The sequence below is a fragment of the Hakea prostrata genome, chromosome 8, assembly GCF_041222555.1.
Source record: "Hakea prostrata isolate BN-2017 chromosome 8, UWA_Hpros_2, whole genome shotgun sequence".
NCBI lineage: Eukaryota > Viridiplantae > Streptophyta > Magnoliopsida > Proteales > Proteaceae > Hakea > Hakea prostrata.
The window spans coordinates 54,638,170-54,651,410 of record NC_142607.1 but is presented as its reverse complement, the minus strand read 5'-3'; the positions used below and the strand labels follow the sequence as shown (position 1 = coordinate 54,651,410).

At 36.9% G+C, this 13,241-nt stretch overlaps 1 pseudogene across 1 annotated transcript; it reads left to right on the top strand.

Moving 5' to 3' along the window:
* Positions 1-1,894: 1,894 nt before the first annotated feature.
* On the top strand, positions 1,895-3,466 carry LOC149008671 (peroxidase 47-like; annotated as a pseudogene). Its single transcript, XR_016175164.1, has 4 exons — positions 1,895-2,196; positions 2,315-2,503; positions 2,640-2,802; positions 2,926-3,466. The product of XR_016175164.1 is annotated as a peroxidase 47-like (transcript).
* The last annotated feature ends 9,775 nt before the right edge of the window (positions 3,467-13,241 follow it).

The window sequence follows — 13,241 nt, the reverse complement described above, 5'->3', positions numbered from 1 at the left end:
AAGCCCTAAATCGAATTCATCCTCCTGTGTTCCGTCGGTGTGTTCAGGAGTTTATTTGTAAATTTTAAAAAATTAGTTCAGATTTTATAAAATTAAAAAAATTATATTTACACTTATATTTCTGTCCTTTAATTCATAACCATTAGATTTGCATCTGCACACGTGGCGCGGGCGCGATCGCAGCTAGCGCAGCAGCGGCTGCCACCGCAAATAAAAATCCATATATACCTGTGTTCGTTCTATTCTTTGGCGAAATTTCTCTCCACATGCAGGAGGAGTAGGTAGGAGTAGGACAGACCCACATAGCGCATTTGCTGAGGCGTGTTCGTTGCACTTGTACAGAGGTGGTGTGAAATTAAGCACAAAGGGAACCGTTTTTGGGGGGAAAAGCCCGCCCATTGCCCGACCACTTACGATAAATACGACAATGACATGTTGATATGAATTATATCCATATTGGATACCAGCTAGTTAGCTGACCTCCAATATGTCCATTTACGATAAATACGACAATGATATGTTAGCTAGAGGTGCTCGTCATTTGGGTATGTCTAAAGTTTGGTGGATGCAGCCACCACGATGTCTTGATCCTTTGTACTCTGTTCCTACTGGGAGGATTTCCCCAGACTTGTTTCTGTGAATGAATTTCTTTTTCTGTGTTTGGCCAAAAAAAAAAAAAAAATATGTCCCTTTATTATCTTATCGGAGACTACCTACTCCCATTTGACTTGTGTCCTCCACATAAAATCAACTTTGCTTTCCCACTTACTTCGTTGCGCGTTTTTCTTTATTCTTTTTTCTGTGTTTGTGAGAACGAGACATCTTTATAGTTTGTGCACTCAACAATATTCCCTTTTTGTTTATTGCTCCAGCTGGTTTCCAATAGTTACAATAGTTCTAATGTTTCAACTAATCATATATAAAATGGATGGGCTCTGCTTTAATTAATCCGAGGATGTATGGCATTGGCCGATACATGCACTATCACCCACAGTATTTCATCTTCTTTGAAAAATAATGCATTCATGATTCCTATGGTCACTAGGCAGCCACTACTCACCAAGCTATGTTCACGGCTGATTACAACAAGTCTTGGCCCATAGTGCTTCTAATGAACCGTCTTCCCCATTTCCACTCTTCTACTCTGATCATCTTTATTCTTATTTTCCAGCTACAAATGAGAATCAAACAGCATGCCTTCCCTAGTGTTGAGGGATTACCATGTCAGAAAACATCTAAATTAATCCTTGTCGCAATTGATCAATCTACAATAACCATTATCATTGGAGGGAGAACCTTTACCTCGTAAATAAAATAAAGGATTAAATGCCTAAATATATTTAATTATAGGAGAATATATAGCCTCTACACCTAAAAGACTTTTAAGTTTAGAAATTGTCATTCACGGGGGCCTTATGACAATTACATATATAGTAATTATAACCACGTTCAATCCCATGTATTTATTAGATAATGACTATAAGCAATCTAATCGTAAAATAGAAGATATCCACTTTACAGCAAGATTGATCAGACCATACCAATTGTTCGTTTAGATGGAAAGGAAGAAATAATGGACCACTATCTATAGCCTCTTCATTCTTTTTTTTTGTAATTATTATATTGATCCTTTGTTAAACATTGATATAATTAACAACCTTAGTTTTTTAGTGGAATGAAACTTTACACATCGCAATCATGCGTTCCGTCTTCACTAATGTAGAATATTGTGTTGACTCTTACTCTTGAGTATTATATATATATATATATATATATATATATATATATCCATTAATCTTATTATTTACTGCCTGGAATTGGATCCTCGATTTTCCTTTCTTTATATATTGTCTCCCTCATTTTCTGTTTGATTTTCACTTCTCTTATACATTACTTAGGGGACAACCCTTGCTTTAGTACGAATCTTGCTGCGGTCTCTGAATCATGCATAAACTTGGCAATCGATCAAGGATGATTCTTCCTCATTTTCTTCTTATGCTTATAGTGGTTATTAATGCAGTAGCATTAAGTGAATATAGATATGGCAGCGTGGATGGTTTACGCATGGATTACTATATACTCAGTTGCCCATTTGTAGACACTATAGTAAGGAACACAGTTAACAGAGCTTTGCAAACAGATCCAACTCTAGCAGCGGGGCTTCTACGGATGCACTTCCATGATTGCTGGATATATAGAGGTACTGAATCAATGAAACATGCATTTTATAGTTTTCAATTTTCTCTACTCACTGCTGTTACTCTCTTTTTTTTTTTTAATCATCAAAGCTGGGACTTTTGTTTTTGCCATGTAGGGATGTGATGGATCAATCCTGATTGACTCTACAAAGGACAACACGGCAGAAAAAGACTCCCCTGCGAATTTAAGCTTGCGTGGCTACGAGATCATTGACGATGCGAAGAAGCAGATCGAGAATCAATGCCCCGGAGTTGTTTCTTGTTCTGACATTCTAGCAATGGCTGCTAGGGATGCAGTGTTTTGGGTAATGATCTTTTCTTTTTCCTCCCTTTCCCTTTTCTATTTCTGTCGACGGTAGATCCAAATGGTACGTAGTAGAAGATGAAACAATATAATGATATATACTAAGAATGATGAGTACATACATCTTATGGATGCAGACAGGGGGTCCATTTTATGACATTCCCAAGGGAAGAAAGGATGGAAGAAGGTCTAGAATCGAAGACACAGTTAAGCTGCCCGCACCCATTCTGAATAGCTCCCAGCTCATCACTGCATTCGGACAACGGGGTTTTAGTGCTCAAGAAATGGTTTCATTATCAGGTAAATGTTGCTTTTAATTAATTATCAAAAAGATACATGTATCTGGTAAACGTTGTTGAATTATTAATCATCAATAATTAATATGAATACTGCTGATATTAAGTGCATATTAACTGCATGTAGGGGGACACACATTAGGCGTGGCAAGGTGCTCCTCTTTTAAAAAAAGACTGAGCAAGTTTGATGCAACCCATGATGTGGATCCAAGCCTAGCTAGATTCCAGCGTGGCGATGTCATTATCCAAAATATGCAGCGCAGGTGATAATGCAGAAGCACCATTAGATCAGACGAGAAACATGTTCGATAGTTCGTATTTCAATCAACTACAGATGAAAGCCGGTGTGCTAACCTCAGACCAGACCCTGTTCACAAGCCCAAGCACCAGAGGCTTCGTAAACGGATATGCCATGAACCAGGCCATGTTTTTCTTTAATTTCCAGCAAGCGATTGCGAAAATGGGGATGCTCGATGTAAAAGAAGGCGTCGCGGGAGAGGTACGCGGACGCGGAGACTGTCGTAGAATCAACTAGCCACAGCAGGCAGCTACTACCACTACTTTTACATTTATACTACTACAACTACTACTACTAGTAGCTAGCGAACGTACGACTAGTACAAATCCACATGCAATTTGCCGCGCTTTTGTATATGTTCTAGGATCAATTGTTTAAATAATTAATTACCATTATGATCTCATCACTTGATCGAGCAAGATGTGTTTATTTTTATGTACATTGTAACTTTGTCGCAAATAGTATAAACGTAAATGTATGACTTGATCAAATACTGTCTCTTTTGTAATGGTTGAAAATTAATTTTCACCCTTTATCCATGAAATATTAATAACTCTATTTATGTTTGATCATTGTGAAACTAAAGAAATTTCGAGGAAAATCATACATTTTTTTTTATTTTTTTATGAATAAATAAATTCATTACAAAAAAAAAACCAAACGCTCAAACAACAAGCACAGAATGGAAAAACAAAAAAATCAAGCGCACACACCAAGCACAAGCTTCAAGCGATGGCACTGAATTAAATAGAACAAAGCAATAAAGGAAAATTGCATAAAAGAAGAAAAACTAGAGACCCTATTATTTGCCTTTTTCCTTTTTTTTCTTCTTCCCAGAGGTTCTAAGATAAACCAAGAAATCATCGCCGAATGGATTATGCCCCTTAATGGCACGATTGCTTCTTCTGCAACCATACCCTTTCTTCTTTGTAGGTGATGATGATCTTATGACTTGGCTGTAACATTTGCAAAATAGAGTTTCTACTTATCTCAAAATAGCCAGTAGATAGAGTTTTAAAAGGTCAAAGTTACATTTGAGATTTGAAATAAGTCAAATCGTGTTTTACATTGTACGACAACAACTTCTAACACCCCCCTCAAATGAAAGATGGTTCAAAGTGTAGATATAGAAAAATGCCATAAATGACACAAGATATTTCTTAAGTACGACGAGATCCTATTACTAAAGGCCGGCTCTATAGGAGCACGAAGCCTTGTGCGCTTCCACTTCTTCTTCAATTATTCCTTCCAAATAGCCTCCCTACGACGAGTCCTCCATTTGAGAGAGGTCCTTATAACCTGAAGAGAAATCTAAAGAACACATACATATAAATGAATGTGTCACATCCACCCAGCCGGTACACTATCTGGAATACCCAAGTGTGTAATTCACAGCCCTGAAGATCAAGTTTAGGAACCATCATATCCACTTGGCACAATAACATAATCAAAAGCAAGAACAAATCATTGTATTCAGGACTCTAGATAGAATCCAATCCACTATGATTGTAGAAATTACAGATAACAAGGGAAAAAATGAAAGGTACAAAAGTAACCATGTATGGCAACCATTTGAGCTCAAATCAACATCAGTCTCCCTCTTCATGTGATGAACAAAAGCCCTTTAGAATCTCCTCAAAGAACAGATTACAGAAGGAGATCCAAACAACCAGAAATAATCCAATCTTCACCGAATCACCCTCAAGAAAGCCATCGAGTGTTCCCCTTCCTTCGTTGAGCACCTTCCCTTTAGAGTGCCTCAAAGATCATCCAAGAATGAAGATCAAAGATGAAGAACAAGGAGGAACCATCGCCATAGCCAGAATCGCCAGAGCTCAAAAACCCCAAATCGCAGAAACCCTCAATTCATATTTGCATAAGAATGAAAATGAACCAGCCCAAACATATTATACAAACAAGTGAACTAGCCGGTTCAATAGCAAACCAACTTAACACGTGAAATATCCAGATTACCCCTTACAGATATCATAGATTCATAGGTTGCGTCCAACAATACCAAGACAAATGTTAGGTGTAAAGACAATGAGATCCCAAGGTAAATTAGTTTGTATATGTGCACTTTGTGCTAATGTATGTTTACCTGCTCTAGATGAATGCAACCTTGCAAAAAATTCCAGGAGAACCAGAAAATTGTGCAGTATTTAAGGATTTATGTATTCAATCATAAATATTAGTGAAGATAATGTAAGGCTGTACGACTAGGAGTAGATCAAAATCTTGAAATAACCATCTTAATGATCTTTGCATACATATGATGGTTCAGTGGTAGAATGATACGAATGTTAGTTGGACTACAGGATCTATTTATCCTTACAAAGTAACTTAATGCATAAAAAAGAGGATCCCTATCTCTCCTGAATTCGTCATCCACTTCATGGGGGTGTCGCAGAAGGATCAAAAGTACTTCAAGCAACTTAGAAATGCACTGAAATCGGAAGTTGGTGAATTCAATTGTTGCTCAGATAGTTGTTTGGCATCATAGGATTGACAAGTTGGTAAAAACTTTTTGAGATTCTTGGTGAATTTTGAAGTAAATTTAATCAAGGCAATACTTTAATTCTATACCATGAGCATGAATCACCTCCTTCAGATCTGTTTTTTTCATATTGGTGTATGAAGTTAAGATACAACCATCATCAGTCCATTGTTGCATGCACGTTGCCTATTGTAGCCAAGAAAATACTCATGTTAGACCCAAGAATCTCTATGTTTAAGGGCAAAAGCAAGCAAATTGAAAGGGGGGAACCAAACGTGAACATGCAATTGCAAGACTTTAAGATGACAACCAAATGATCATCATACACTTCTACTTGGACACGGAAAATTTCGACCCCTCTTTTCCCCTGAGACTTGAACCAATGTTTTGAGACATTTACAAAACCTTGGTTTTCTCCATCCAGCTTTTCATAACCAACATATGTTCAATGTACTTGTTGGGCTCGTAGAACATTGAACTCCAACTACTACTTAAACCTAATTCATTAGATATTGATTTTGAATTCCTCTACTTTTACATAAATAAATCAGATTCTTTTCATACAATCACTATTAAGAATGTACACATATCTTTTTTTTTTTTTTTATTCTTGACATAAGTTATAGGAAATGTGATATCTTTTTTCTTGTTTGCATTTTCAATGTAACTTTCTATCTCCCTCGATCTCTCAGTTTCTATTTCTATCAAATTTGGGTTTTGTTGTTGAAGGAGGGGTTCAGTTGGTTCATACTTGTAGGCCAACAATGTACAATATATGGAAAAGGAAGGCTTCCAACTTGATTCGTCCCTTACAAGTGTAATGAACAACATGTTGTGATTTTCTTATGGGCTTCCATTGTGCATCCCCAAAGCTTGTTCATCATCACCATTAATGGAGTTAGTTTCTATATTGAGATGGACTAACAAAACAAGAGTATGTAATCCAAACATAAAGCCTAAACCTAAAACCGGGGGAGAAGGTGCGAGTGGTCTTTTCCGGTGTATGAGAAAATGAGAGATGAAGAATCTTTCACCTACCTAGGAATTGGGTAAGAGAGGCATTATAGTCATTACACCTTATTAAGATTCGACTTTCAAAATTTAAAATCACGAGAGAATCACTAATAATTTTTCCCACTAATTTTACCCCACTTAAGGTGGCTACAATAAAAATAATTCTAATCTGTTTAATATTGTTAAGGTTTCTTTTCTTGTAGAAACTTCTACGGTACCTATTCTATTCAATATTAAAAATTTAATAATAATTAAATAAATGTGTTTTTTGGTTTTTGTAGGTGAACTTTCTTTTGATTCGATTGGTTCCTTTTTTTCGATTTTGCATGCGACGGTTCTTTGGGTATGGGTGTGTTTGGTTATGGAGAAGCAGGCACCAAGCTATATTGGTGTTAACAAGAGAGGGGAATGGTCTCATTTTGCTTTGGTTACCAAATTAAAAAGGTCGTTTTGCTTCTGCCCTGTCTTGGATTACCCGGTGGCCCCGGGGAGCTCAAGGTTTTATTTGTGGCGCCGCCGGGTCCATTTCATCATTTAACAAAATAAGATCCAATGGTTAAGATTAGGCGCGGTTTGTTGTAAATACAACTTTTTTCTTCTTTACCTTCAGGTTTTCAATTTAAAAATTTACAAACAACCCTTCTCTCCCTGCCGGACTGCCCTTCTCTCCTTCTACGGGACTGCTTCACCGTCGAAGATGAGAATCGATGAGGATCTCACTAAGGAAAATCTTTCTTACCTCAAGATCTATAATCACCAAGTGATGAGTATTTTACTCAGACCGTTCCAAGTGTTTTCTGCCTGATGGGTTGAAGACAAACCCTAGAAAGATCATACGATTGCAGGAAATACTGAAGCTTCTGGAGATGGGTAATTCCAGGAAGAGACAGCAAATGAGAGATGGTTAATGTTTTTGCATTAATTAGTAGATTTAGTTTAAATTCAGTTTTGTTGAATTCAATCTTAGTAACTTAGCCTTTTAGTTCCCCATAGTTCGACCCCGTACTTTCTGCTTGCTAGATTAGTATAGGATTTTATTTTTTATTGGTTAGCGACATGATCAGAAATGGAATGTCAGATCAACTCAAATTCACTTGGGCTTTCTCCTACAACTCAATCAACAAGTCTAGGTCAAAGTATTACCTTCGAATCAAGTCCGGAAGTGCATTAGGTACATCAACTAATCTCCCCCTCTTCAAGGTGCAGCTTCTCACCAAACACTAACAGTGCATCCAAGTAAGGGGCACCATCATCAATGTCCATGGGTTCAGAATCAAACACCATGTCTTCTACTGAGAGGACCCACAACTATCTTCTTCCTCCACTCCGGGTCTTCAGACCTACAAACATCAAGGATTCCGGGTCAGGGTCAGGGTTAGGCTAGGGCTGGATTTCTTAGTTGATCATGCAATGGTAGGGTTGCACATGTTAGGGTTGGGTTCATGGACGTCCAAGGAGCGGACCGAGAGTTGTGAGGAGTCATGAGAGCTTTCCGCCCCAACAATATGTGGATGACCATAGGATTAGGGAGTGGAGTCCAATAGCGGTAGCCAGTCCGTGAGGGTTCTCATTCCTAGGTTGCGAAGAATACTTAACGGAGTTAATTGGTGCCATGGGGGACGCATCTGGACTTCATGTAGTGTGTTACCATTATGACTTGCATTGGATTAGAAACCCCGACATGCTCCAGTACTCATGCCAATGGTCGTGGTGAGAGAGTGTTGACTAAAACCCCAGCCATGGTTTGTAAGCTAGGTGTGGACTTACTCCTTTACCCGAGATCCCAACAGAGGTATCTAGTCCGTGAAGAATCAGAGTGACTAGACCTACCTAAAGGAGGGTTGTTGTATATCTTAAAGCATGTCAACTGTTAGAGACTTGCACAGCTATATCTTAGTAGCATTCATACTTTTGCATTTCATACATATCATATATGCATTGCTGATGGTGTTGAAATATGGATGAGATTTATGTTGTTCTTACTGGAGTTCGTCGAACTCATTCCTTTATTTCCATGTTATATTAGTTTGTACAGATGGAGGCCATGCGACGGACATTGGATTGGTACCCCATGAAGGAGCCTTCTCGTATGAAGAAGATGTGGCACCGTCAATGGGAGGTGGAGATAGCTTGTGCAGGAGCTCCTGCGAATGCATGGAGTGCCCTTATAGCACCCATCAAAAGTACTATGTGAAATCTTCGGTTTTTTCCTCTTCCTCTATCCTATCCCTTGATGGACAAAGGAGACAAGTGACCAGACATTTTGCTAACCGTCTGAAGAAGAATTGGAGAACCCCCTTCCTTACTAAGTTAGAAGACCAGTTCTTAGCTTTAGAGAAAGAAACTGGAAAGAATATTATTTAATTTATTTTAATTGCTTCCGCTGAACTCTTTATTCTTTTTTATCACTGAATCTTTCCTTTATTATTTTATTGGAGTATTTGGACTCCTGTAATCTCTTTATTAATTATTACATTTATTATTGTTCATGATTATCTATTACTTGCATTTATTATTATTGATAGTAAGACCGTGGATCCTGTGACGGTTCACTCCCACAGGTTGTCGGGCGGGTAACCGAGACCGGCGGGTGGGGTGTGACACATCATCTGTCTCATTTCATTTTGCATCATGTTATGTTGTATCATCATGCTTTATTGAGTTGCTACGGATATAACTTGCCATGATGAGTTATTTTGAACTCACTTCTTTTTGCAAACATCTTTGTTAGATTATTCTACAGGTATTGACGAGTATGAAGGCCAGTACTATGAAGTGCAAGCCGATGATACATACTACTCTCAAAGTGCTAGCGGTTACGAAGATTACAGTGAAAGTCTCTCGTGTGATCATGTTGCATACCAGGATTAACCATATATTGGGGTGGAAGTGGTCGTGTTTAGTTTCTCTAGTTTATGTTTATAAAGACGTCATTTATAAGACGAAAGAGACCTTAGTTTAGTTTGATTATTTTTTTTCCTTCTTTTCTTTTGGGAATCGATTGTAATATTTTCCTTTTAGTTTCAAGCTACAATTATGCTGTAGTTGTAGAGTGATTTTCCACACACTTTACATTTTGATTATTATATTGGTATCATTCTTCTTATTTTGATCTCTTTGTTTATGTAATATTACATTGATTTTATCTTGTTTATGATTATGTTATTGTGTATGTGGGAGGATGATTTCCTCGATATGGACTTCGAGACTGTGGATCACATACTCGGATATGCCAGGTAAGGTACCGGCTGGGTGGATGTGACAAAGACCATCCATGTTTTTCATTTAGAACAATGAAATTTTCAACTACAGAGGTGAAAAAAACACCACTAAAGACTCCAAGTAGGAATATAAAATTGTGTTCCTCATCCGCTTTATCTTTTTTTGTTAATTTTCATTGTATATACTCCAAGTAGGAATATAAAATTTTGTTCCTCATCTGCTTTATCTTTTTTTGTTAATTTCCATTGTATATAGTACAGTTATATGCTACGTTAAATTACCATAGTATATAGTATAGTTATATTCTACGGTAAAATTTCCGTAGTATATAGTTAAACTATATGCTATACTAACTACCATTGGTATGCATCGCTTTCCTAAAAAAATAATTTTGGTTTACATCTCATACCAAAGAAAATTTTGGCTTGCATCTAACATTTTAGGATTGAAATCATGTGTGTGTGTATATATATATATATATATATATATTTTTTTTTTTATTTTTTTTTTTTTTTTTTTATTGTTGCTTTAATTTTACCTATATTTTGTTGAAAAAAATATCATTATCAATAATTTACCTTTTTTTTTTTTCTTTCAAATATGTGAGTCTATTCTTTAATATAATAAAATAATTTAGAGGTGATACTACAAATGGGTCTTATAAGGACCCACACAATATGTGTGCTAAAAAAACATTAGTGCTTTCCCAACGGAAAGGTTATTTGGTTTTCATTTTTCGGCCCCCAATATTGCATCCTTGGTCCGCCCCTGGGTAAAATACAGTAACATATAATATAGTTATATGCTACGGTAAATTACCGTAGAATATAGTCTAACTGCATTTTATCCTTAAATTGGACAATTTGGAATCATATCAACAAGTAGTTATGATATACAACGAATAAACTGGAGTTGAAGAATCCAGTTCTTCACATTCTTGGAACTAACCCATGACTCTTCTGATCTATCAAAGTAAAAAAACATGCCTCAAACTAAAAGGAAACAAAAAAAGAGTAAAATAAGATAATTACTACGGTCAATCTCAGGCTTGTAACTCAGTTGCTCGTTAACCGAAAAAAACAACTCAGTTGCTCAACCAAAAGGATGATGCATGCCCAACTCTTCTTGAACTGATCTCCAATCGGGTTTAAGAGACAATTAATCTCTCCAATAACAACTTTTCTGCTCAATTGCTAATTGAAACGCTTGTTCAATTGAAAAGCTCGAAGAAACTTGTTCTTTCTGACAATAATATTATTGATAATTTGCCCTAAATCGATTTGGAACATAGCTAGATCGATTGTGATTCAACAAAAAGAATAGCTTCTTCTATTTCTTTCTTCTATGATTACATCTGCTTCCTTCGTTTTTTTCCTTATTATTTTTTTTTTTTTTGTAAGGTAATTTCTGCCGGGGTGATTTTTAATAAAGTGAGAAAAGATGGATATGAAAGATCGATCACCCACTTTGGATGGTATACAAATTTGCTCTATAATTTTTGATGGTATAGGTAAACGTTAACTGTAATTTCAAATTTTTTTTACTTGGAGGCATAATGGTCATCTCACCTTAGCCATTAATACCCTTGAAACGGTGTTGAACTTTTCTGGACCCATCTATAGTTTTTAACCGACAAGGGACAGAACTTTCACGGCAAAAAAAAAAACAAAAAACTCCCTACGTAATTATTTCAAGCTGAAGTCCAGAAACATTCTTTCTCAGGGTGCAACACTTTTTGCCCAAGAAATACAAAAGAAACACAACCACCGAAACTTACCATTTTTGACTCAATGAGTGCCCAGCTGGTATGGTGCAGAATGAGACTGATACATAAAGGAAGAGCTACTAATATACTGAAAACATATTACAGCTAACGGAAGAACGCCAGCAAGCATTCTCAGTAACTATCTATATCCAATCATGTGCAGGTAGTACACTACTTGATCGTGGAAAATCCAATACTAAGGTTCCATGTAGGTCTTCACACCAAGGGACCAGTGTATATTTGGGACTTCATCACCTGGTAAAGTTAGTGAAGCTGACAAATGACCGAGAGCAACCAAATATCAAGAGTTAAGGAAATTGGTTCCTGTAAATACCAACAGTAAGTGCATTCATCAGTAGCCAAAGAGAAAATAATAATGCCGGCAGAATGCAAGTATTGTCCAATCAACAAACAACTAGGTTGTTTTGCCACTCCAAACTATGCTGTGTAAATGGCTCAGTCAAAGGAAGGGTGCAGCTTTCAATCATAAGAGAACAGCTATATCTTCAAAAGTGATGTCCATGTGAGTCACATGACAATTAAATAATCAATCATTTGAAAGACTAGGACTATGGTGCCAATTAATGAATACCCATCCTGAAACTATTTTTGAGAGTCAAACAGAAGGCCACATCATTGCCAAGCCATAATTAAATAATCATTGTGCCTTAATCATGTAATCCTATGTTAAAAAGATTATAGGAAACTCAGTAGTAATTTATTTACTAAATTACCAAGACCCCGCAGTGTGATATGAACCTTCCACTAAATCTAGGAAGTATTGAATCAATTAAACAGTCTGGATTAATACATATGAGACACAGCTTTCAATCAGCTTAAAAGGAGAATATCAAGTTTTGTTCTCGCCAAGGCCTAGTGCTGTCTCCAACACCAACACAATAGCCATGTGCCCATGGATATAAATTCACATGGTCTATGTGTGTGTGTGTGAGTGTGTGCGAGTGTGTGCAAGTGCCTAAAGAGCCCAGCCCCTTCCCCACCCAACCCCCCCCCCTTTTTTATAATAATAATAATATATATTGTGGGATTTGGGGGAGGGGGTTTGCTAACATGCATAAGACAAGTTTTGTAATGCCAAATGCATGCTACTTGGAGAAACTAGCACAAGATATTTACAGTTAATGTTGCAGGGCCTGTCCAGGTTCGATTAGACTTAACTCCATATCTTGCGAGGTTGTCCACCCAGATTCATATTCTTTAAAGAAACCGAGCTTTGCCTTGTTGGATAAATCATGGGGATGAACAAAAGGCACTCCTAATGGCCACGGGGGAGGACCTATATGAATTGTCCCATATTAGCAAACCACCCTAAATGACCAAAATGCTCTTCGACAAAAGACCAAACTTATTTAAATAACCACCTCTATTTGCGTATTGATCATTGTGAAACTAAAGAAATAGCGGAGGAAAACCTTTTCTTCGTAGGTGACGAAACCATGTACGGAAACTTCGCTGAAAAGTTGGGAATAATTTATTTTTTTTCAAAGTTGATAAAAAAAAATTCTCAGGATTATTTTTCTCTTGCTACCTTCATTTTTCAGTACACTTGGAACTTGCTACCTTCAAATTTGCTCAGGATCATTTTTCTCTTGCTGCCTTCATTTTTTAGTATACTTAGAAGGCGAG